Below are 22,813 nucleotides of genomic sequence, written 5' to 3' on the forward strand. Positions count from 1 at the left end.
AGGTGCTAATATTGACTACAGTAATCGGATGTTTTTATCTGACCTGTACAATCTTGCTATGCTTTTTTTTTTTTTAGCAGAAAAGAGTGTAGTGGGAATAGGATTTCTCATTTCCCTCATGACACCTGGTTAGAAAACAAAACAATGTCTGCCACCCCCAATTATATGGGAAACACAGGCTGTTCCATATGTTACATAGTGATTTTAAGTGAAGCTTGTGGGGAAGAAACCTCTTTGTTGATGCAAGGTGGCGCTTAGTAAACCCACAGTGGTTTCTTTCCGGTCTGGAAATATCCTAGTGGGGACAGACTATGTTATCTGGGGAGTGGTTCTGACAAGGAGTCCTCCTATGCCTGTGCAAGTCATGTGTGGCCAAGACACGCTGGAAGGGTGAATGGAGGATGTTCACATCTTGTGCGTTGATAGATGAGCAGTCTCTCCTTGGTATGAATTCTCCCCTTATCATAGTAAAGGGAGGTACCCTGGGGATGAAGTGACTTGAGAGGTGTAGGACTGCAGGCACTGAAGCCCTCCCTGTCAGGGAGGTATTTTGGCTTTGAATCTTGATTTCTTCTCCCTGTCCTCCTAGCCTCACCCTCCCTCCAGCAGGGGATTTAGATGCCCATAGCAGAGGGCAGAATACCACCCAGTTAATTTTCTGGAGTATAGCTACTGCACAGCTTCCTGCTGGGGAGCTGAATGTATGGCTTATACCCTAAAGCAAAGTGTATAATGCTCAGAGAACAGAGTGCAATTTTTTTCTTTCTTCTTTGCTGCTGGAATAAATTATCATTTTGGAGTGGCATGGTTTGGACTTATCCCTAGATGGGCATCACCAGTAATGTGCATTTAGCAAATAATATTAAGTTGGAAAGATGCATCTTGCAAATTTTATGGGTTTGCAACAGATGGAAAATAACAGCATTTGAGGACTTCTAATATATTGTTTTTTCAAGATTAACCCAAATGATGCTTGCCTCTCTGCATCCTTCAGCATGGTTTTTTTAGGTTGTACGATACTGCCATTTAGCTATATGGGCCTGTTCAGTTTTCTAACTGAGCCTAATATACAGCACACATGGGGTGAAAAAATCCAAGAGAAAGATAAAATGTCTCTGTCCCTAATATTCATTTATGTCTTTGTCAGCAAAGAATGCTAGTCTTTGTGTTTATTTATGTGCCTGACAAAATACCTGTAGGTCCATATACAATATTCAATGTAAACGTAAGGTGCTCTCAAGTTTTATTTATGACTGCCTGTGTCCAGTTAACTTCCTCAAGAAATTTCTGCCTGACCAAAATGTGATGTGAGATCCAGGGGGGAGAGACCCAAACCTAGAGGACCTGCAGGGTGCAAGTAAAAGCATCTTCTTTTCTCCGTAGACTTAGACTGCAGTACTTGTGCTGCATAGCTAAAGAACAAGTGAAGCTAGGAAGCTAAACTTGAGGGACTGTTCCAGAGTGAAGGCTGGCTAATGTTCACAGCTCTGTAATGTTGCTCATGCTGTAGGAATTGTTAGTTGTGGAGGAAAGTATTTGTGGGTATGCTGTAGGAATTGTTAGTTGTGGAGGGAAGTATTTGTGGGTTTAGGACTTTATTCTTTTGCCCAGCTGAAGAAAGAAGGAATCAGTAATCTGCAAAATAATAGTTTATTTCTTTCCTTAGACACACACAGGATGTTAAAGTTTCTGTAAAGTATATTTATGGTGTTCCTCAGTGCTGTGAAGGCAGAGTATATAATCATTGGTGTATAAAGAAAAAAAATCCTGAAACGTCTTTAACTGTTAGAAGAAATGACAAGAAGGAAATTTGTGCTGTTGATCCCCATCCAATATGTTGCCATGAGTAGAATTTGTACAGAAGTTGACTTGGGTCCAGGTTGCAGCAGAATTAAGCACCTATCCCTGCATGCACAACTGCTTGTTAGAGAAGCAGTGTTGTTGGCATGAGTAGTTGAGGGGAAGTTGTATTTCTTTTGCTGACACACATGCAAACATTTTTTCCTTTTTTTTTTTCCCCTCCCAGAATTGGGTACCTCATGACAGAGGGGGTGGCATAGCTTACTTCAATTGGCAACAAAATTGGATTAATCTCTTGAGCTTCCAAGCTTTATTTTTGTCCTGGAAGTTCATGTTGGTTATTTTCTTCTTGTTTTCTTTATTTTAATGAGCTTGCCTTAATCTAGATTTTGAAGTATTTACAGTGATAAACCAGAGCAACTCATGCAAAAGAGTTAAAGGGAAGAAGAAGCAGTAGAAAATTTTAAGCTGTCGTATTTCTGCAAAGTAGACTTTTGTGAAACTTATACTACTGTTCTCAAAAGAAAAAACAGTTAAGTTGCTTAAGAGGTTTCAGATTGGCTGGCTGATCAATATCAAGGATTAGTAATGCTGTATTAGCCAAGATCTATGCTGTACACTCAGGCCTTATTACCGTGATGTCCCTTTATTGATATTAACACTTGATCATATACAACAAAATATTTTGAAGTTATTTATGATGAATGTTGTTCATATGTGTTACATGGCTTGATCTTGCAAACCTGTACTCGTGAGGGTAGTCAACTGTCTTCAAAGATTTGCAAGAATGGCCCATATGTAATACAACCTTGATTATCCAAATGTCAGGGGAGATGCTGAATAAGTTCATATAATCGACATTTTGAATAATGAGGAAATTTTCAGTGCAATTAATAGATGTCAGGGGACATGACCATCTTTCAGATGACAGTGAGTTTTCAGAAAATTCAGATTCTGGTAGCTGAGTTCCTAATGTATGTGCTACTGACAGACTGAAATTGCAGAACATCTGAAATGTGCCTATATATTCCTTAATAGCCCTTCCTGTGGAATCAGCCGGAGTCCTATTTAGTGTGATATTGGCATTGAGGGTCAAATTGTCACAAGCGTTTAGCTTAATGTTGCAGTAACTCTGCTATTAAGAGTTAGATTCCAGGAACACAGTGTTAAATCAATATTGGAATTGCCTGAAAATATTATTTAGAAATACATCAGTGTCAACTTTGGAATATGATTTTAAGAAAAAAATATAAAAACATAAAACATGCATAAAAACATGCAAGTAAATAAGCTTCAAGGGAGGAAACTCCTGGAGGTAATGAAAGGGGAAGAGAGTAATCCAGACTCTTTTGTATGAATGTGGAAATACCTGAAGGAGCATCAGCTTGTGTCAGAATGACTCTCTTTACACTTGGAGTTGGTCAGTCAGAGAAAAATCCAAAGCCCCAAATTCCTCTTTTTGGACTCCTGTTCATCTCTGCACAGCCAACAGAAGGTGCTGCGGTGGGAGGCACTAATTTCCTTCCTCCCCAGATGGCTGCACATGAGCACCCAGAGATGCATATGGCTCTGCTGGCTCCCTGGGCAGAGAGAACTGATGGTGGCTCTGATTGCATGTCCTCAGGTCTGCACTGCCACTGTGTAATCAGAGTTTATCTTTAACAACTCTAATGAACAATACAGTCTTGCTAGCTTCTCAATGCTGATAAGCAGCAGAAGCACAATTATGACAATCACAACTGATAGTATGCTGGGAGTGTTTGGGATTCTGTCCTGAATCAAAATATTAATGTTTGTAGGAAGCTGAAACGGATGCATCAATTTATTTCGGCACAGAGATGAGCAATCACTTGTTTCCTAGGAAACATGGGGCTGTGCATATGCAGCTCCGAATGTGCACCCTAATGTTTTCCTTCATGTTGATAGAGTAGAAAGTTTGTCCAATGAGATCCATTATGCTTAAAGCAGAAGGGAAAATAAATTTGGAAAGTTGCACTATTTAAAAAGAAGAGAGCAGCAATACTGTCAAAGTCATAAGGAAAAGGCAGAAATAATTCAAGAAAATAAAGGAAGTGTCCTTTCTGTCTATCTAATCTAGGAATCTGGAGATTTTTATAGTTGCAGAGCCATCTGCTAAGTTTCATTTATTGTGCAACTTTACTACCTCACCATCATCTGCTCATTAATCTGCCTTTTTTAGGTCTACTTCTGAAATTCTGAACCTCTGAGCATCTGTCAAATAGCTGCCACTGTTTTTGAAACAGTAGTATGGTATAGTCTAAAGGTTTTTAAGTCATTTGATGTGATGTCTGTATTACTCAGCAAAAGCTTAGCCATTGATAAGACGCTCACCTCAAGCTTGTCAGTAAACCACTTCTACCACACCCTAACTCTTTATGTTTTATTTACTCTTCTAGGAAGAAATACAATTTGTGGTGATGTGTACTGTGTCTCAAAATGGCTTAGGCTGCATGGCAGCATTTGGTCCTCTTGTGATCTGAGCAGTGTGCTTGGGTCGTGATTGCCAAAAAGGACTGAGGATTGTTAGCACAGATCACTGACCCCAGCAGGAGTCTTGCCATTGACTCAAACGGCTAAGACTTGGACCAAGGTCAGGGACTTTTGGATGCTGGATTTGGCTTTAATACGGTGTCTCAGACCTGGCCATTCTGTTGTGACCTGCACACACATTGCTGAGATGAGCACGGGGGGGTGGGGGAAGCAGCATTAATATCCACCTTCTCAGTCAATGCGTAGAATTCCTCAGATCCAGTACCACATCCTTCAGAGGTGGTCAAATGAGTCGTTCTTCATGTTCATTGTTAACAGCAACAAAAATAGGAGAACTAATCTAGCTGAAATGCAGAGGCCTGGCAGCTGTGTCTGGGTCCGTCTCGGACTAATCCATACATTTCCCTTTTGTGCGTTGTTCTAACAGCAGGTGATCTGATGTGTTACCTGGAAATGTACTTTGAATTCAAATTCTTGCTTCCTGGCCCAATTGGAGGTGAGGCAATCCATGAAGCCCCAGGAGCCAAATGAGCAGTGGCTGCTTCTGTGAGTAAATGCTGCTGGAAATAGGTATTAGCAGGTCTGAGGGACTTGAGTCCTCTCCTGCCAGATGGCTGCCAGGATGTCAGTACCCTGTGTGAAGCTTATGGATGCCTTTGTCATTTCTGCCTTGAGGTTCCCTGATGTGGTTTTTTTAGGCATTGATTTTGTTTTGTCTGCTTTAGGAAAATCTTGGTAGCAGTGGATGATTCAACTCAAGAATTGTTTTCTTTGGGGACTAATCATTCTGCCTTGATCTACACTCCTAAATTTAGAGGTTAATCTCTGCAGGCTTCTTCTGGGGAAGGCTGAAGCTTCCTCTCCAAAACCTCTTGTGAAAGGACTAACCCTAGGCATTTTCAATCACACTGTCTGAGTCTTTCTCCCTTGATTATGTATGGGACTAAGGAGACTGTATTTGTAATTTAGGCTGTTACAGATGAGGTACCACAAGATGGATGAGCTGATCTAATAGCCTGCTGATACTTCCTGGCCATGTGTTCCTGCTGTTTCTCTTGCTTCAGCTTGGGTGCTTGCGCTAAAATGGCAGGAAACTACCCCAGCAAAACAAATGGAGCCAAGGCAACCTGAGCTCTCCAGCTGGGATAAAGTTGGGAACCAGAAATGGTGACGAGAAAGAGGGTTGCCATGTAGGGTAGGAACACTCAACTGTGACTGTGATCCTTGGTATCCTCCTTCTATCCTTTAACTGAAGGTCAGAATTGTCAAATCCTGTTATTGCTGTGATTTTGCTAAGTCCTTTTAACAGCAGTGGCACTGACATGTAGTGTTGCACTCCTGACGCTGCAGAGGTCTCTAACTATGCTGACTGATTAAGTGCCAAAAGGATTAGCCAGCAATACTCCTGAGATAGGAATGAGGACACATCCCTCTTGCAGGAATGCACTCAAGTTACTGAGGGAAATGGCCAAAAATGTGTAATTATCCTTTTCTAGGAGGAGACTCCTAGCGTCTGAGATGTCTTTCAGTGTGGGACATAAAATTAGATGTGCTGTTTGTCTGAGAGGAAGGGGAAGAGTCTTGTCTATCAATAGATAACCTCTTACAATCATCTTGACAGTCGTTTTTGTCATTTAAAATCCAGTAGTACTTCTTTAGAGTTAATAAAGCCAAAGCCCTTCAGTAAAGTGAGCTCCAAGATGTACTACTTGTCTGATATTTAGAAATGAAACCTCTGCAGCAGAATGAATGTAGCTCCTGTTCTTATCTGGCATCTCCCTCAATTAACAATAATTAATAGTTGAACAAGTTGAAAACTAGCAATTTTTACCGAGAAGAAAATACCCTATGTTGGATAGAAACCTGCCTATTTTTTCACAGCAGTGCTCTGACTCAGTAGTTTCCACATCGTGAGTCTAAAGTGGCTGGCATGATGAAGGAATTGAGACCTGAGCTATTGTCAAAGTGTCTGGAGTGGAGCCTCCAAGCAGTAGTGGAAGTTCTCTTCCTCCTAAGAAGTGCCTTAGCCTTTTCCATGCCTGTTTGTGATGTGTGAATTGGAGGAACAAACTACGAGGGGAAATGCATTTGAAACAGAACAGCGAGTAATGAAGTGATAGCCTCAGCCTTGAAGTCTGAAGTAAGAATTCTATGTAGGGCCACAAGGCGAAAATCTGAACTATGTGAATAATATTTCAGACTTTATTTGAAGTCAGTGATTTTTAGAGGTTATCTTCTTGTGTGACCAAACTAGCGCATGTGCGTATGGCTCAGCAGGGAATGAATAGTGCTATGGATTACTTCTGGGCTGTGTAGCTGGATTTTGACAAATACATCCAGTCCCATGCTGTGGAATGTGTGGACAAGGTTCAAATTTTGCACTGATGGAAATGGAAACCTCTTGTTATACTGAGTTCAATTTGTTTTCACATGTGGTGTGTTGTCTATCTGGTATGTCTGTTTTATTTATAGCTATATAAATATATTTTTTTAAAAAAAGCTAGTTGGTGATTTTCACATCAATATTGTGTTTTCAACAGAAAATGGCTTATTAGTCAGCAGAGGCTGCTGGCAAAGTTTTATCGTTTGGATCTAAAAATATTTGGTTTTAATGAAACATTGGGAAATGAAGACTTGGAATTGTGGGTTTTTTCCCCTGTAAAATCATGAAGAGCTTGATGCATCTGTTAACAAATCGTTTTTTGTTAAAAACATTTTGAGTGAAAGTATATCACAGCTGGCTCAGACTTTATGTATGCATTATGTATGTGTTATATTTTGTCTGCTGAGACCATGGAAAAGAACTTCTTTGTGCATAGTAGAGAAAACTAGATTTGCAAAGGATGGGGTTTGTTGTTGTGTTTTTGTTTTTTGTTATCTAGGGTTTAAAAAAACCCCACCCTGGTACATTTGCCAATATTTTCATTAGATCTGGCAGCTTTTCTTTGAAAGCAGGGGGCCCACTTCACAGTGTTTGCTCTGAGGTTGGTGCACTGACAGATAGGCATTTGTCCACATTTTTTTTATTATTAACTAGAATAAGCAGTTTAATAACTAGGATTAAACCATCAGATCATGACAGAGTAGCATTAGCTGCAGGAACCAAGCTGGAAAGGATTCCAGATGTGATTAGATGAATACCTGCCCTTTAGGGGAAATAGTTAAGTGGGCCTCTGTTTTTATTGCTAAGGTAAATGTTTCTTGGGCCATTCTAGGCAGGTATCCCAGGTTTGCATTTTCACAAAGATGTTGCAAATCCCTAGTGCTAAGGAATAGACTATTCTAGACTTAAGCCAAAATTGTCTCCCTGATGAAAATCAATGATTTTGCCAAAACACACAAAATTCTGCTATTGCCTTGAATAATTTACATTTTTGTTATAAATGCAAAGGTGCACTTACAGCATGCCAGTAGATGAATATTTCCTTAGGGAAGGGGGGAGTAGGGAAAAGTTGTGATCAGAGACCTCTGCTGAAGGGGAGAGTTCCCCCTCCCACTGAAACAAATAGCAAGACCTTATTGGTTTCAGTGGGAACGAAAACGATCAAGAAGTTATACCTTCCCTCATCCAATATAAGCAAAGAGATGTTTAAGTATGTTTGTCATGTTTGTCATGATTGAGTTTGTAGTATATTCACACACAGATATGTATACAGAGGTATGAGAGACTGTATTAAAAATCAGGAAAAATATTTTAGGATTAAAAAAAATGTTTAGAGATCAAAATAATGTAAAAACCTTATTGCCTGACTACAGAAGTTCTTTCAGTTAGGAGCTGGCAAATTCTGTCTTGCTGTTTCAGGATGAATGCTGAGAATGTATTTTTCTCCATTATTAACCACTTTGGGCCATCTTTGCAAAAGTATCTAGGTGCCAAAATAACTGTGTAAATCTGGCCCTGGAGCACTACAATACACTTCCCCCAAATACTACATTGCAATACTGTGCCGGTCTGTGTGATGGGAAATGTATTGCACAAAAAGACCTCACAAATCTATCTGTAAACAGCTCTACTGTCTGCCTAGTCACTGTATAAGAAAAATGAAATGGACTTAGGGCACCAAGTTAATAATGGTGAAGAAATAAAATGTCAAGTTAGGGTATATGATAATCTTAAAACTTCTCTCTTCTGATCGGTCTTGAGCACTCAGGCTAATAGTGCAAATGTGCTTAAACAACTTCTAAGGCATAACACAAATATAAGGCTTTGAGGGAGTCATTGTAAAGGTGACTCTTGTGTCCAGATAACTTTAAGTCCTCAAGAAATTATCAAAGCTGACAACCTACACCTTTTCATTTTATTTTGTTTGCTGTACCCCACTTAATTTAAAGGCTATGTTGGTGTAACTTAGACTAAGGGACCTGGAGGCTCACATAGAGGAGGACAGCGAATGGTGAAAATTGTAGTAGTTTCAGTCTAACCCTATTTCAGTGAATACCTTTTTCTGCTCGCTTTTCTGGCAGCTTGCTGTGTAAAAGACTGAACCTTTGTTTCCTTTTCCCTGTGGTGTAGAGGTGTGTTTCAGGTGATTGTAGAACCACTTGGTGAAACTCACAGGCTCCACAATATGGTACCATATGAAGGTGTTCTTCTGTGAGAAGTGTGTAGACCTGAAAAAGTCAAAGGAAGAAATCCTGAAAAATACTGGTGTTTACAAGTTTTAATAGGTCTGGCCTGCACTAAAGTTTGTCTTTGTTTTTTGCAAGTTCTGCATTTATCTGTGGCCTGGTCTAAAGCTTACTGAAGTCAGTCTTTGTATGAACCTTGATGGACTTTTGATTAGCACTCTTAGAAAATTTGTTTTGGCTTCTATTATTGAGAGATTTGCATGGCTGACATGAAATTAAGCCAGGCCACAGAAAGCACTTTATTTCCATCATCTGCAAGGGAAAGCATTGACAACCCTCATTTCTGAAATCCTTTGCTGCTACACAGCAGAGTGTCTGGCTGTTGTTCCTAACTAAGAGTAGCGCCCCTCTAGAGTAATGCACAAGACCATTTTAGTTAAAAAGATGGAGGAGGTTTGACCACTGGAGGTCACAAACAATAGGTGTGGGTCAGAAGGAGAGGGCTGTCTCTGGAGACAATAGATGTTTAGTAAAACAGAAGAGAACAAGGTGTAGCAGTATTCAGCTTGACCGACTTCCAAAACGTCCACGGCCCTTTTGGAAGTGGGGCTTTCACTGAGTAATCTACTTTGTGGTTTTGGAAGAATGTACCCCTTCCCACTGCAAGTTCTCTGAGAGCGTTTCAACAACATGCTGGGTATTTCAGAGCTAGACCAGATTGAGGTAAAAACTGAGGGGTCATCACAGGTTGCAAGAAAGTGTTTTTACAGTGGGAGAGGTTGGTGACTTAAGGTTGAAAGAACTGCTGTGGAGCAAAACAAAATCTCTCAGAGGTGGGTCTGACAGACTTCTGTTTGGACCTCATACAATGATTTCTGTTGCAAATGAAGGGCAGCCTCATTTGAAGGCCCAAACATGAAAGGAGCTTTTGAAGAAGTGGTACAAGCTACAGATAATTCATTTGTAGTTTGCTTTTTTCATGTACTTATTCCTCAATAAAGTATTTCAGCCTTCTCCTGAGCACCCCTAGGCCTTGCAGAAGACTAAGTGGCTCTGATAAAAAGTGACATCATGACAGTAATGAGATAATCCTTCTTTTCCTGTCTTTCTCTGTATTTCTAGTGCTTCCAAAACAAATATTTAGGTTGAAAAAGCAAACAAAAAACCCCATCCCAGGCCCATGGGTGAAGTAGTCTTTCATATTTTTATTACTGCTTTAGTAACAGTTTTCCCCACACCTGTAGCTTTAATGAGGCTTGAAAAAAACATAGGAAAACATCAATATGCTTCTCAGTCTGAATAAAAGCATTTTGTTTTTTCAGGTTGGTCTGGAGCATGTTGCAGTTGACAAACCCATCCAATGGGATTTGGACCAGGCCCCAAGTTTCTTAATTTTGGGGAGGGCAGAGAAAGGGAGTACAAATGCATGCGGGTGCTTCAGGGCTGACTTTTAGAAGGGCTTTTGCAAGAGCAAGCTGCATTAAACCCTTTCCACAGAGGATGTACTTTTTCTCCCTGCTTTACCATAAATTCATGATAGGAGCAGCTGTGAAGGAAACACAGCAGGGAAAACCCAAAAGCCGGAGCATCTTTGACCTCTTCTGCTGCTTCATAACCCCCTCCCTTTGCCCCTGAGACAGGCATGCTTCCTGGGGTGATGGATGACTGAGAGCAAGAGGGCTCTAGTGTAGCTGATGTGATACTTTTACTTGGGAAGTTGCTTGAAACTGGGAAAAGTCAAACTGATGTTGATTTTAAAAAGGAAAAGAAAACTGCCAAACATGAAAACTTCAGCTTTTTAATTAATTGAAGTTATTTCACCTGTTGTTTTATTTTTGCCTGTACCTTGTTTGGATGCTTGGAAAAAATGAACAGCCTTTTTCTTGTATATGTCCTGAATTTACATTATGTAAGCAGCTGCTTACAATAATTGGTAAAGATAAATCAGTCAACCTGTAATAATTTAATAACAAAAGTAAAAAGGCATTCCTTTTTTTAATGGCTTTGTCCTTAAAGCCTTAGGTATGATTTTTTTTTTCTTCCAAGATCAATATGGATGCTTCTGTCTCAAAACAGAGACCCAAGTACCAAATTGTTGAACAGATTTCTCCTTTGAAAATGCCACTGTCACTTGAAAATGCCATGTGTACAATGCAGCTGTCTCACTTCTCAGGACTACAAAGAAACAAGACCACGTGAAGCCTATAAACAAGCTTGTAACTCAATGTGTAAAATTTCAATGTTTATTTCAAATGTTTTGAGACTCTTCTTTGCTGTGAAGTAGTGTGTTTGCTTGCAAAAACTCCCACCCTTCAAGTGATCATATTGAATTTTGTAGCTTTTGTCATCACTTCTGTTCACACACTCTTCCACAAGTCTGAATAATGCAGTATGTTTTTAGTGTCAAACTTGTTCCTGCTTTTTAGTCTTTAATCTACTTTTTTCCCTACCACACAGTTCTATTTTGTTTTTTTTCACCTCTTTTTAGTCCTTCCTAACAAGTCTATCTGTCCTTTTTTTTTTTCACCATCCCCTCAGATGTGGGCTTCTGAGTTTCCAACTTGAACTGCCACTGAGATGCATGCTTTTAACACATTCTTATTATCATTAAAACAATCCTTCGTGGCTAATTCAGCAAAGGGGAGGAAGTGGCTGGCTGCTGTTGGTGTTGATGAATATGATGACTGTATCAGTTTGTCATCTGGCATTACCATTGTCCTTTTCTTCAGCTGGTGTTCATTTGAGTTTATGATCTTACAGAAGTATCAATATGTGATGCTTTTATTCAAGTTTGGCCAAAAAAGACTTTACAATAGAATAATAAATCCTCTTTGTTTCAGCTCTGTGTATATTGCAACACCAGCTTGTGATATTGTGATGAAAACTCTGTAGTCTAAACAGATTTGGTTCAGATCAGTGGTTGCATAGCAAATCTCCAAGGAATATTTATGAACAGATGATACCCTTACCAGAACCAGATCAGCACATGAGAAGGCCCTTTGCTCCTGGAGGTGCTGTTTTTATAGGGTGAGATGTAGATGCATTTAACACTCATATCCTCTAGTCAGGAGGAGTTAGGATTTCAGAGGATCTGAGCCTTGGTCGCTGCATTTTCCAAAGAACATAGCACAATACCTGCATCCTCTTTTTAAACTGGAGTTGACCTTCCAGCTTCAGCTGGAGTGGTGGTGAGAGGAATGCCTCTGAACAGAGACAGCTGCTATGTTGTAAACCAGAGCTGGCTGCCCTTTTCAGTAATCTTGGCGATTTAGCCCTGTGCTTTCAGAGAGAAAGTGCAAAGGATAGTCCTTAGTGTAGCACAATAAATGATTAGCATGGATCTTGTTATCATTAATAGAGGTTTTTTTCTCTCTTTTAGGTCTTAAATACCCTTGCTAGAAGAGGGAAGTTTGAAAACTACAATCTTCCTGGCTTTACTTCTTGAATTTTCCAATGGTTGCTGCTGGAAAGACAGACTAGGACCGTGCTTCAAGATGACCAGTGCTAACTCTAGAAAGGTATGTCTGCCATTTTTTGTATGTTTAACATATTCTTAGCCTGGCAAAGGCCCTGTGGATGCAGTGAAGCAAAGAATAATTACTGCCGTTTAAGATAACGAGATGCTGCAGGGGATCTTCATGGGCGTTATGGTAGGCATTTGAACATATGTAAGTACATTGCTGGGCTCTGTGTGACCAAAGGAGTTTGAGAGAGGTTCATGTGTATGGCAGTTCAGAGTGTCATTATAAACTTAGCTGCAAGCTTGGCACCTGTTGGTGTATAAAACCAGGTCCTCTGGTCCATGGACTCTTAAACTCTGCCCAGAGTACAAGACCTCAAGGATGATGTACAGCGTGCAGCTTTTCAGTGTGTTTGGCTCAGCCACACCTACCTTTTTAGATTATTTCCAGAAAGCCATTCAGTCATCAGCAAACTTAACTGCTGCACTTGTCTGTGCCCTTTTGTTGCTGCCTGTAGGATGACCACTGCTATTCACCTGCCTTTGTGGCACTTAGGAGAACCAGAAAGGGCACTCTGAGCATGCTGCAGCTATGTATTGCTTCATCTTCTTCTTGCATGAGTTGAAAACTGGCCTTTGCTTTGATTAGAATTCCAGGGAGGGGACAAAATAAACAATGTTGGACAAGTGTGGGGCTTTCTTTTTAAGTCTATGTAAGCGCAGCAAACATTAATTGCTCATAAAATTGTTTTCCCTTGCAGTGGGAAACAAATTTTTTATTAATGGCTTCTCTGCGTTCAAATGGAGAGTAAAAAAGGGACTTGGAGAAGGACAGAGATGTGGCATTGCTGAAATATCTATAAGATGCAGGCGGGGTGCATCACTGGTAACTGTCCTCTCACAGTTCAGAATGCTTATCTTATCACATGTACTAAGCAAAATACAGTGGAGATTCTTTCTGGGCCATGCTTTTCTGGGGTGGAAGAGGAGAAAGGCTGGTGGTTTAAGGCTGGTCCTAGTCTAGGTACAGCCCTGGGAGAAGTGGGGTGAGGGGGCTGTGACTGCAAGAAGGGTTTTCTGACTACTGTCAAAGGGTGTCTGCTTGTGTCAGGGCCTGTCAAGTCTTGTGAAGGTGAAAAAAAAAAATTATTCAACCATTTCTTCATGAAATTAAGGAAAAGCAGCAGACTGCTGGGCTGCGCAACATATCTCAAATGGAAAGGTAAGCTAAAATCAGCTTCCAGAAGAAGGAAAATAAAAGGCATATAGCCAAGGCTTTGCAGAACCTACTTAGTTCCTACTTACATAGTGCTGAGAAATAGCTCTTCTCTGACCTTGTACATGTCCATAATCCTTTTCCAAGACAAATAAAACAGGGAATGGTGACACAAGGTTGAGGGTTTATGTGGTCAAAAGCTTATCATAAGGTGTATTAATGTGAATTTATTAGTCTGTCAAGTATTTTTATACCTAGCTATATAGAATATCTACTCTTGTGTACTGCCAATTGTCTTTTGTTTTGTAAATGTGAGGAAACCTATGGCAAATATCGATGAGGTCAGAACATACATGTAGGCAAGTTTGCAGCTGACCTCATCTAGTGGTAACTCATGTACTTTTATACTGAAATATTAAATAGAATCCTTCCAGCTAAAAGGTGCAGATATAAATGAAAAACTTCTAATTCATCAGCTTTCAGCAAAGTTGAGTAATTACAGTGTAAACAAGTGAAATACCAAATATGACTTCACTTTTTGTTTATAATTCTTAAGAGTTTATGCACTTTCAAGAAAGATTTATTCAAAGAACACAGAAAAGTAAATAAATGGAGTGAGTATATGATTAATGTTTTCAAAATAGTAAATGCTTCCCATTTGTAACATTTTTGAGATAGATTGGCTGTGTAGGCCTTGTTTTTCTTCCTGCTTTACAAGGCTGGCTGTGTCTTGTTTATTTACTGTACAAATTTATGTTCAATGCCTCCTTTTCTGTTTAATCCACAGGAGAATTTTGGTCACTGGCAAGATCATTAAACTGTATTAATATATATTTAATTAAATCTTTATAACAAAATATATATGATAAATTACTGTATGTGTAATTAAAAGGAATGAACAAGTTGAATAATGACAAAGCAGGAGAATGAAATTGCATGTGTGAGTGAGATCAAATGTAATGTTAAGAAAAGGACCTGCACAGGCACACAGTTTCCCTTTTTTGAGATACTGCAGGCCACAACACTGCAACAGATCCATCCTGTGATCATGGGTGTGTTTCCTACTGCTTAATATTGTCTGCTTACTACTGTCCTCATCTGTTGCAGCTTATGTTGTACTATGTCCAAAGCAGTGGAAAAAATGTTATTTCTACCTGTCAGCATTTCTGCAGGTTGTAATCCTGACAGATGCAGAGGCTATGAGGAATTGGCAGTGAGGCAGCCTCAGCAGTAGGACTGGGAGAAGTTGGTTTCTGAGAAATAAGGAGTCTGTAGAGGAGAAATAGTTGTTCTCAGTCCACTTGCTAGTGACCACTCCATAAAAATCTTCATGCTTTGTGCAAAGTGGTGATTTTTTGCGGTGTAACTAAATCCTGGTTCTGCAGAGGACTAAAGCCCGCCTGTGTGTATGCAAGTGCTTTGGTGCTTTCCCGAGTATAGGCCCACAGACAGGAATATAGAATAGCCTGTCCAGTTTGAACAAGCAACAGGATCTTATCTTGTGGCTGTTTATAGCAAGGCAGTGGAAATTGGTCAACTGTGTTGATCAAATTGGAAGTTGTTAAATGCAGGTAAATGGAGTGGCTGAAGAGCATTTTAAATACAGTAAGTAGATAAATCCAGTTTGAAGGAAGAGATCCTTTCTAGTAAAGTTCAGTGGTACCAATGCAGCGGTCGCCATTTCAGGGTAGATGAGGCTTGTTCAGAATGGTTACATCTGGATAAAACTTCTAATGTGAAACTTTTGGGGGATCTAAACTATGTAAATGCAAGCTTGATTACAGACTGGCTAACAGATCAATATTCCAGTGTTCTCACTGCGAAATAAAAAGTCCCAAGATTTTTAGTACCAGTTTGTTATCCTTAGTGCTTCTAACTGTTTGAAATTACATTTTGTCTCAAAATGTTCAATTAAAAAGTGTAGCTCAGGAAGAAGCAGTTTTGTAGGAATCCTATTTTAATAAACCCAGAACGACAAGAGCGGTCTTGATTCACTCAAACACGATTAGGAATTTCTTCAAACAGAAACTAAGTGCATGTCTGAAATGAGTGAATATTTATGTATCTCTAATTAGGAGCATCCTGCACTAATTGTAGGTCAACACAGGCTTTTAGTCACTTAATTCCACTGTACCATTCTTGATTTGTATTTATTTTTTAAAAAGCAAAAGAATGAAAAAAGGCTTGTAGTTGCTGCTGGCACTGCTGTAGGATCTCTGTCCTATGCCTCTGCCAAGAGGGAATTTTGTGTCTGGGAAGTTCATGTTGTTACATGCCTCAGTTTTCCTCACTTGTAAAGGAAATGATGATATTGAAATGTGTTGGTAGCAAGGGAGAGGGAAGCTCAGCATATAAGATGGCTATTATAATTATGCAATAGTCAGCTTTAGTATCAGTTCAAATGCTGCATCTGAACAACTTAATATTACGGAGATTGTTATGTTAGAGATTGTCACTTATATAGTGAAATCAGGTGGTTTTGATTTTGTGACTCAATTGCAGTAAATCTGCGTGGGGAAAAAGAAAGTGTCTTAATGTAGTGATGGGTATGATTCAGAGTTCTGAATCCCTTTTTAGGTGAGAATGTTTCAATCTGGCAAGAAAAGAGGCTTCTACTCCAGTCTTCCTGTGACTGCTCTTGCCCAAATCCTTCAGCATTCAGATGCAAAACCTTAAAACTAAAACCTCCCAGATCTGAGTGGTGTTATTTCACACTCTCATACATTCCTCCTCACTCCCACAAAGTTCATGGTGTTCAGATTGAGTCTTGGATCCATCCTACTATGGAGAGGTGCAAGCCATAAAGCCCAGATTAAGGGGCTTGAAGTGTCTTTTAGGGCTGTGCTGTATTTGGCAATTTGTGTTCCTTTGGGATTGACAGAATTTTTTTGGCAGTTAAGTTTCCACTCCGAGTTTTGCTCTGGGATTCAGGTTCAAATACATCTGAAATGTGGAGCAGAATTCAGTCCAAGTGAGTGAGTTTCCCATGGTTTCTGTCTGAAACAATAAATCCTTCCTCAGAGAGAGAAGGGCGAACCTCCACCTTGGTTCATCCAGAAGATTTGCAGATGCTTTTATGAACCTGGGTTTAATTTGGGGTTTGTAAGAAAGCCCTTTCCTATTTCTTCAACTCCTGTTTCAACTCCAGGGTATAACCCTGGCTGTGTCACAGTTAACAGGAGTTTTTCCACTCCCATTTGCAGCAAAGGCAGGATTTCCCACCCTGAAGTTCTGCCTGTTTCTGTTTATTGCCCTTACAGGCCAGATACTGAGTTTGTAAGGATAGGTAGTGAAATACCTATTGATTTCAAAGCTGAATTTCAAAACCTCAGGATATCATGCTATTCCCCTTAACTCTATTAAAATTGCAAGCATATTAGCTATCAAATGTACTAATGACCTAGTAAATGACAAAATTCAGTTGAGGAAGTGTAGCTCACTGAGGGCATATACATTCCTGGATCTCTTTTCTGCATTCTTAACAAAGACTCTTTGGCTGCCTTGAAAAATTCACATGCCTGCTTCCCCAGCACTCATTGTACCATCTGTACACACAGCACATAGTGTACCTCCTGATTTAAAAAAAAAAAAGTATTGTTCTACTCTCCAACCCGCAGCCTGCTGTACCACGTAAACTGGAGCAAAAACAGTCTGTCTAATCGAACCTTATTTAATAAACAGTGTTATCAATGCCTTTGAGACAGCTGTACAGTATATGACATGGGGACATCGGGACATTTGCTGGCTTGCATTAATTGGCATGGCAACATTGTTTTTTTGGCGTGGCACACCAGATCGAAAATTGAATTTACAAAATCAAACTGTAGTTATCTACATTCCTTGATGTCCTCCCAGGTGAGCTACTGGGCTTCATGCTAATAACTTCTAAAGCAAGCAAACTTTAGCTAATTATGTGCTAGTTTATTCTCCCTTGCTGAATTTTGGCAGGTTGCTTCTGTAAATTATGAAAAATAAATGTGAAATATGCAGATGTCTTTTGTTTGAAGCAGATGTTTGGTCCGCCTTGCCAGAATCTAATCAGCTGTTTCCCCAGAGTTTTTTTTTCTCCTCCCCTCCCCCCAATATTGTCCAAGAGCTTTATGAAAATGTGAAGAGTTGGGGGAGTGTAGAACAATAGGACATTGCTTTATTTTCCAGCTACCAGACTTCAAGGTATCTCAAGGTAGATTTTTAGGCTGTTGTCTTCTCTAGTAGAGGGCCCATAAGACACAATATTGTCTGAGGACAGGCAGAATGCAAACACAACCTTGCCTGTAGTGGGGGAGGTGGTGGCAAGCTGGGAGGGAGCCAGCAAAAGCTGGCTTTGAAGTCCTCATGGTACTGTGTGGCCAGGACGCACAACTTGTGTGCTTCCCCCACGGGGAGCCTTGCAGATGGGGAAGCTACAGATCCCCAAGAGCATTGTGCAGCTGTGTTAAAGGCAGGGTGGGTGGCCGGATCTGTTTCCTTCCCTGTTGCCCCAAATCACCCCCCTCCATTCCCTGTTGCCTACAGCATGGCATTGAAGGAGGTTGAATTGGCCAGTGTTGCACCCTGTGCTGCCTCGATGGCCTAGATGGAGCCTAGCAGGGGTGTTGCTGTTCTCTGCCATCTCATCCAGCACTACCCTGCAGCACAGGGTCAGAATCTGCCCTTAGGGGTACTGATTGTTTGCTGTAGCCTCCTGGTTATAAGAGCTTCTGAAAATGAAGCCCTCTTCAGAAGTCTGATCCATGCTGTACCTCATACTTTGTTCCTGGCCTGCTGTGTAGCATGGCTTCCAATCCACAGCTGTGCTGATGTAGCAGCTGTGCCTCCCTTGCTATGGCACTCTACCCTCCCAAGAAGCATTTCTGTCTCAACAGCAGCAGTTACTACAGTTAGAAACTAACATAAAGTGCAGAAAAGTGTCCAGATAAAGATCCCTGGAACCTTGAGGACAATCCTCCCTGCCATTACAGCTCCAGCAAGCTCATCAGAAGTTCAGTAATACGAATAGTAATTATTTTTTTAGTACAGTGCTCAGCACCTGCTTTGCACTTTCTGTTTAAGGCTTTCACAGCACTTGATTGTGCATGGTTTTAAACTTCCAGCACTCCTACAGGGTAAGTATCATCATCCCCAGTTTACTTACAGGGAAACAGACGCAGAAATAGGCTAAGTGATTTTTTTTAGTTTTTTTTTTCCAAAAGGAGAAAAGATGAGTTTTGTGTTTAAAAGACTTCACTGGGGGTTGGCATCCTGGTTTTATTAGTCCATGTCACAGCCTCCTACTGTAAGCATTTTCCCAGCTATTGTCAGGGCATCTCTTGCGGGTCGGTGGAGAGGGAGGTGTTTCTGCTACACAGTGTTGGGATTTGGCTCTGTGTGTTCAGAACACTTCATTTTTGGGTGGGTCTGCTGATCGCTTCCAGAACCTGTGCTCTTACATTAGGTGCTTGAAGCTGAATGGCAAATGGCTGCCTGAATTGATAACAACTGAGCATCTCTAGGAACCAAGAGGTACAGAGGAGTGGGCAACTTCTAAGCTGTCCTGGTTTCAGCCAGGATAGAGTTAACTGTCTTCCTAGTAGCTGGTATGGTGCTATGTTTTGAGTTCAGTATGAGAAGAATGTTGGTAACACTGATGTTTTCAGTTGTTGCTCAGTAGTGTTTAGTCTAAAGTCAAGGATTTTTCAGCTTCTCATCCCCAGCCAGCGAGAAAGCTGGAGGGGCACAAGAAGTTGGCACAGGACAGAGCCAGGGCACCTGACCCAAACTGGCCAACAGGGTATTCCATACCGTGGGACGTCCCATCTAGTTTGGGAACTGGGAAGTGGGGGCGGGGAATCGCCGCTCGGGGACTAGCTGGGTGTCGGTCGGCAGGTGGTGAGCAATTGCACTCCACATCATTTGTACATTCCAATCCTTTCATTATTGCTGTTGTCATTTTATTAGTGTTATCATTATTAGTTTCTTCTTTTCTATTCTATTAAACCGTTCTTATCTCAACCCATGGGTTTTGCTTCTTTTCCCGGTTTTCTCCCCCATCCCACTGGGTTGGGGGGGAGCGAGTGAGCGGCTGCATGGTGCTTAGTTGCTGGTTGGGGTTAAACCACGACATAAGCAATAAGTACTTCAGTACTATGGTACTACTAATTTTTTATTATGGCTGAAGCACAAATCAAGAGCCTGTTGTGATAGGTGCTTTGGAAGCAATTAAGTGAATAGTCCTTGCCCCAGGGACACAGGTCTTGAGATTGTGGCAAGATGCTTTTTCCTTGTAAATAGATTGCTGGAGGGAAGGATAATTCAGCAGTCTAAGATTGCTATGGAATTTTTTTATAGTAAAACTGAAGGGGGAGAAAGACCCATTGCCAATGTTGTGTTTTTTGTTTTTTTTTTTTTTTTAAGCTGCTTTACATTTAGGGTTGAAAGAATCCATTTTGTGGTCCTTACAAAAGCATTTGTTTGACTGTATCATCAAGGAATATTGTTGTGGGTGTTGTTTGTTTTTTTAAGTGAATCCTCATAAGGCAGTATGAATATATAGCCCTTTCATTATTCAAAAAAATTGTACAAATCAAAATAAATTTGCCTGAGCAATTTAAAATAATTAACCTTTGACAAACCTCCCTCTCTGGTAATGGAATAGTAACTATATGAATAAAAGATAAGTCGTGACATTCAATGAATTACAGTATTCATCCCATAAATTACAGGATAATATAGCAATATAATCTACATTTTTATAACTAAAATGTCCTGAACAGTAGCCCCCTGTACTCTTCAGGTTAACTTTTTCTATTTCTTTGAGGTATATGACACCTTTTGTATGAAAGGCTTCCCAAGTGATGTTAAGTTTCCTTAGTGTCCACAGAGGCTGTGACTCAGGCCTGCCTTCCCTGCTCTAATGGGAAACCCATGCTACAAAGGGATTCTCCTGAACAGTAACAGTAAGTGCAAATTATGATCCTGGGAGTCTACTGCTATATAACCAAGTACAATGCCAATAAACCAGGGGTGTAAACCACATGAGCATATGGACAAAATATGGTCTGAATGGCATGATTATGTTTCTCAGGCCATAATGAATTCATCCCAAGGTGCAACTGTACATCTGTTGTTATAGTGTTCATGAGAGCAAACACTACAGTTAAGGTTGCAGTTTAACTCAAATTATAGCCACCTGTTTCCGTTCACTAACAACTTTCTTGAAAATTATTCCTTCTGGACTGATTCACATCAGTCCTAAAATGGTCATTCACTTATATATTTATTTGGGGGAAAATCTGTTTGATTTATAGAGTAGGCAAGCTGAAAGATTTCTTCCTTGCGCCCCCCCCCCCCCCCCCCCCCCATGATTTTCACCAATATATTTTCTTAAAAATAAATCAAACCATCTGGCTTTTAGGGGACTGATCCAACTCGCATTGATTTTTTGATGAATACTGTATTGGGCTTTCTGTGACTCAATGGCTGCTGTAATACTGCGTAGAAACAGATCTGAATACTGCACATGAAGCTTTAGCTGCTTAGAAGTTAGGAGTCTTGTCAAGACTAGTTTTCTAATATCTGTTCTTATTGTGTAGTCAATAAGTGTTGCTTACATGACATCACATCTTTCTTTAGCTGGGATAAATCCAAACCACTGTCTTTACAGACTAGAGAGGAAGGGTAGGATGCTTGAATCTTGACAATTGATACCAAGGAAGGTAAATTTCTTTCCAGAAAGTTTGCTACCCCTCTGGGAGGGATGAGGTACCACAGAGACAATCAGTTGTTACCAAAACTTTAAAAAATGGCAAAGGAGGAAAATCTAGTTTCAGGTCTACAAACATCATGTTCTCTTTCAGTGACTGTCTTAAACAATTTTAATGCAAAAATCAACTTTGCAAATGTAAATTCCAAGTTAAGGTATACAAATGTTAAAGGAGAGTCTGCTACTTACCCTGAAACAGTGATGCATGTCAGTGATACATATAACATTTTGAAGTGCAAATGAGTCTGAATGTGATAGATTACCAATGAACAATGTTTCTGGAGCAACTTCATTTCTTAGCAAGGGTCCATAGTGCATCTGTTATTGAATGCCCTCTGTTGTACTTTCACCTGAGGGGAGTAAACTTGTGATTGTTTGGTTTTGATATGGCAGAATAGAGAGTGTTGGGCTGTTTGGTGCACTGTTGTATTGGGTTTCATTGCAAGCCCCCTCCTGACAGCTGTCCGAGTGGAGGAGGGAGATTACATGGTGGTTCTTGAAAAACTAACTCGTCATGTCACGGTCAGCTCCCTCTGAGGTGCAAATGCTGATCCCAGCATGGAGCCTCAAGAGCCATTAGATTCCAGGTTAATCCACAAGGGTTGGTAAGAAAAAAAATCCTTCCCTTGATACTTCAGACCATTATTGCTTCATTTCTCTGGCTGTGTGTTGCATTTGTTTCCAGAGTAGAAGCAGGCAAAGTACATTGGGGTGCAACAGAAAAGTCATGAAAGAGAGTTTCAGTTCTGCTACTTAAGTGGTTCCACTAACTAAGGACAGGGAAGTTGTCCAGTGCATGCGGAGTGCCTCTTTGTTTAAGTAATAGCATTGTTAAGCTTTTATAGACATAGAATCCAAAATACAGCTTGCAAAGGATACTCATGCCCTTATCCTTTCTTAATAAGGAGGAAGCTGAGAAGAGACTTGTCTGAAGCCTTGCAGCCAGGCAGTGGCAGACTTGGGATTGGAACTGAGATCCCAGCCCTGTGCTAACCCCTGCGGTTCTCCTTCCTCTGAGTACTGGCTCTGCTGCCTTCAAGGCTCTCCCCGCCTGCGAAGGCGAGAGGGTTAATGGGCTGTAGTGCAACAGTTCTGCAAAACCTCTGCCAAGTACACAAAAACTATTCAATTTGGCAAAATGAGTCCACTGTCATGTTTTACAAGCAGGGACAGACTGTGTTTTGTGGGATTTAAAAAAAAAATCTGTAAGTTCCTGCTTGAGATTGGGACTTGCACAGCCTTTTTGTTCACTTGCTATCTTGTCAGCGTATTTTCTACCAAGCTCCTGCTCTCTTGGGTGGGACAGAAGAAGATGCTGGCAAGATGGGCAGATGGATGGCAAGCTGCCACTCAGCCTGGAGCTTGTAGTCTATATCTACCTAGACCCAGAGGGCTACGCGTGGCACAATTTGGAGCCTAATAGAGGAAGTGAACTTTCAGTGACTCATTTCTAATAACTCTTTTCCTTACCTTTGTTAAAAGGTGCCTTAGTTAAAGCTTGTATTATCACAGTTAT

General features: G+C 40.5%; 1 long non-coding RNA gene across 1 annotated transcript in view; it reads left to right on the top strand.

Moving 5' to 3' along the window:
* Positions 1-22,813, top strand: part of LOC142034393 (uncharacterized) — a 471,960-nt gene that overhangs the window by 284,077 nt on the left and 165,070 nt on the right. Inside the window, exon 5 of the long non-coding RNA XR_012651641.1 lies at positions 12,260-12,398. This is a non-coding gene — a long non-coding RNA (uncharacterized LOC142034393). The remainder of the gene's footprint in view (positions 1-12,259; positions 12,399-22,813) is intronic.

This window comes from Buteo buteo, chromosome 9 (assembly GCF_964188355.1).
Source record: "Buteo buteo chromosome 9, bButBut1.hap1.1, whole genome shotgun sequence".
Taxonomy (NCBI): Eukaryota; Metazoa; Chordata; class Aves; order Accipitriformes; family Accipitridae; genus Buteo; species Buteo buteo.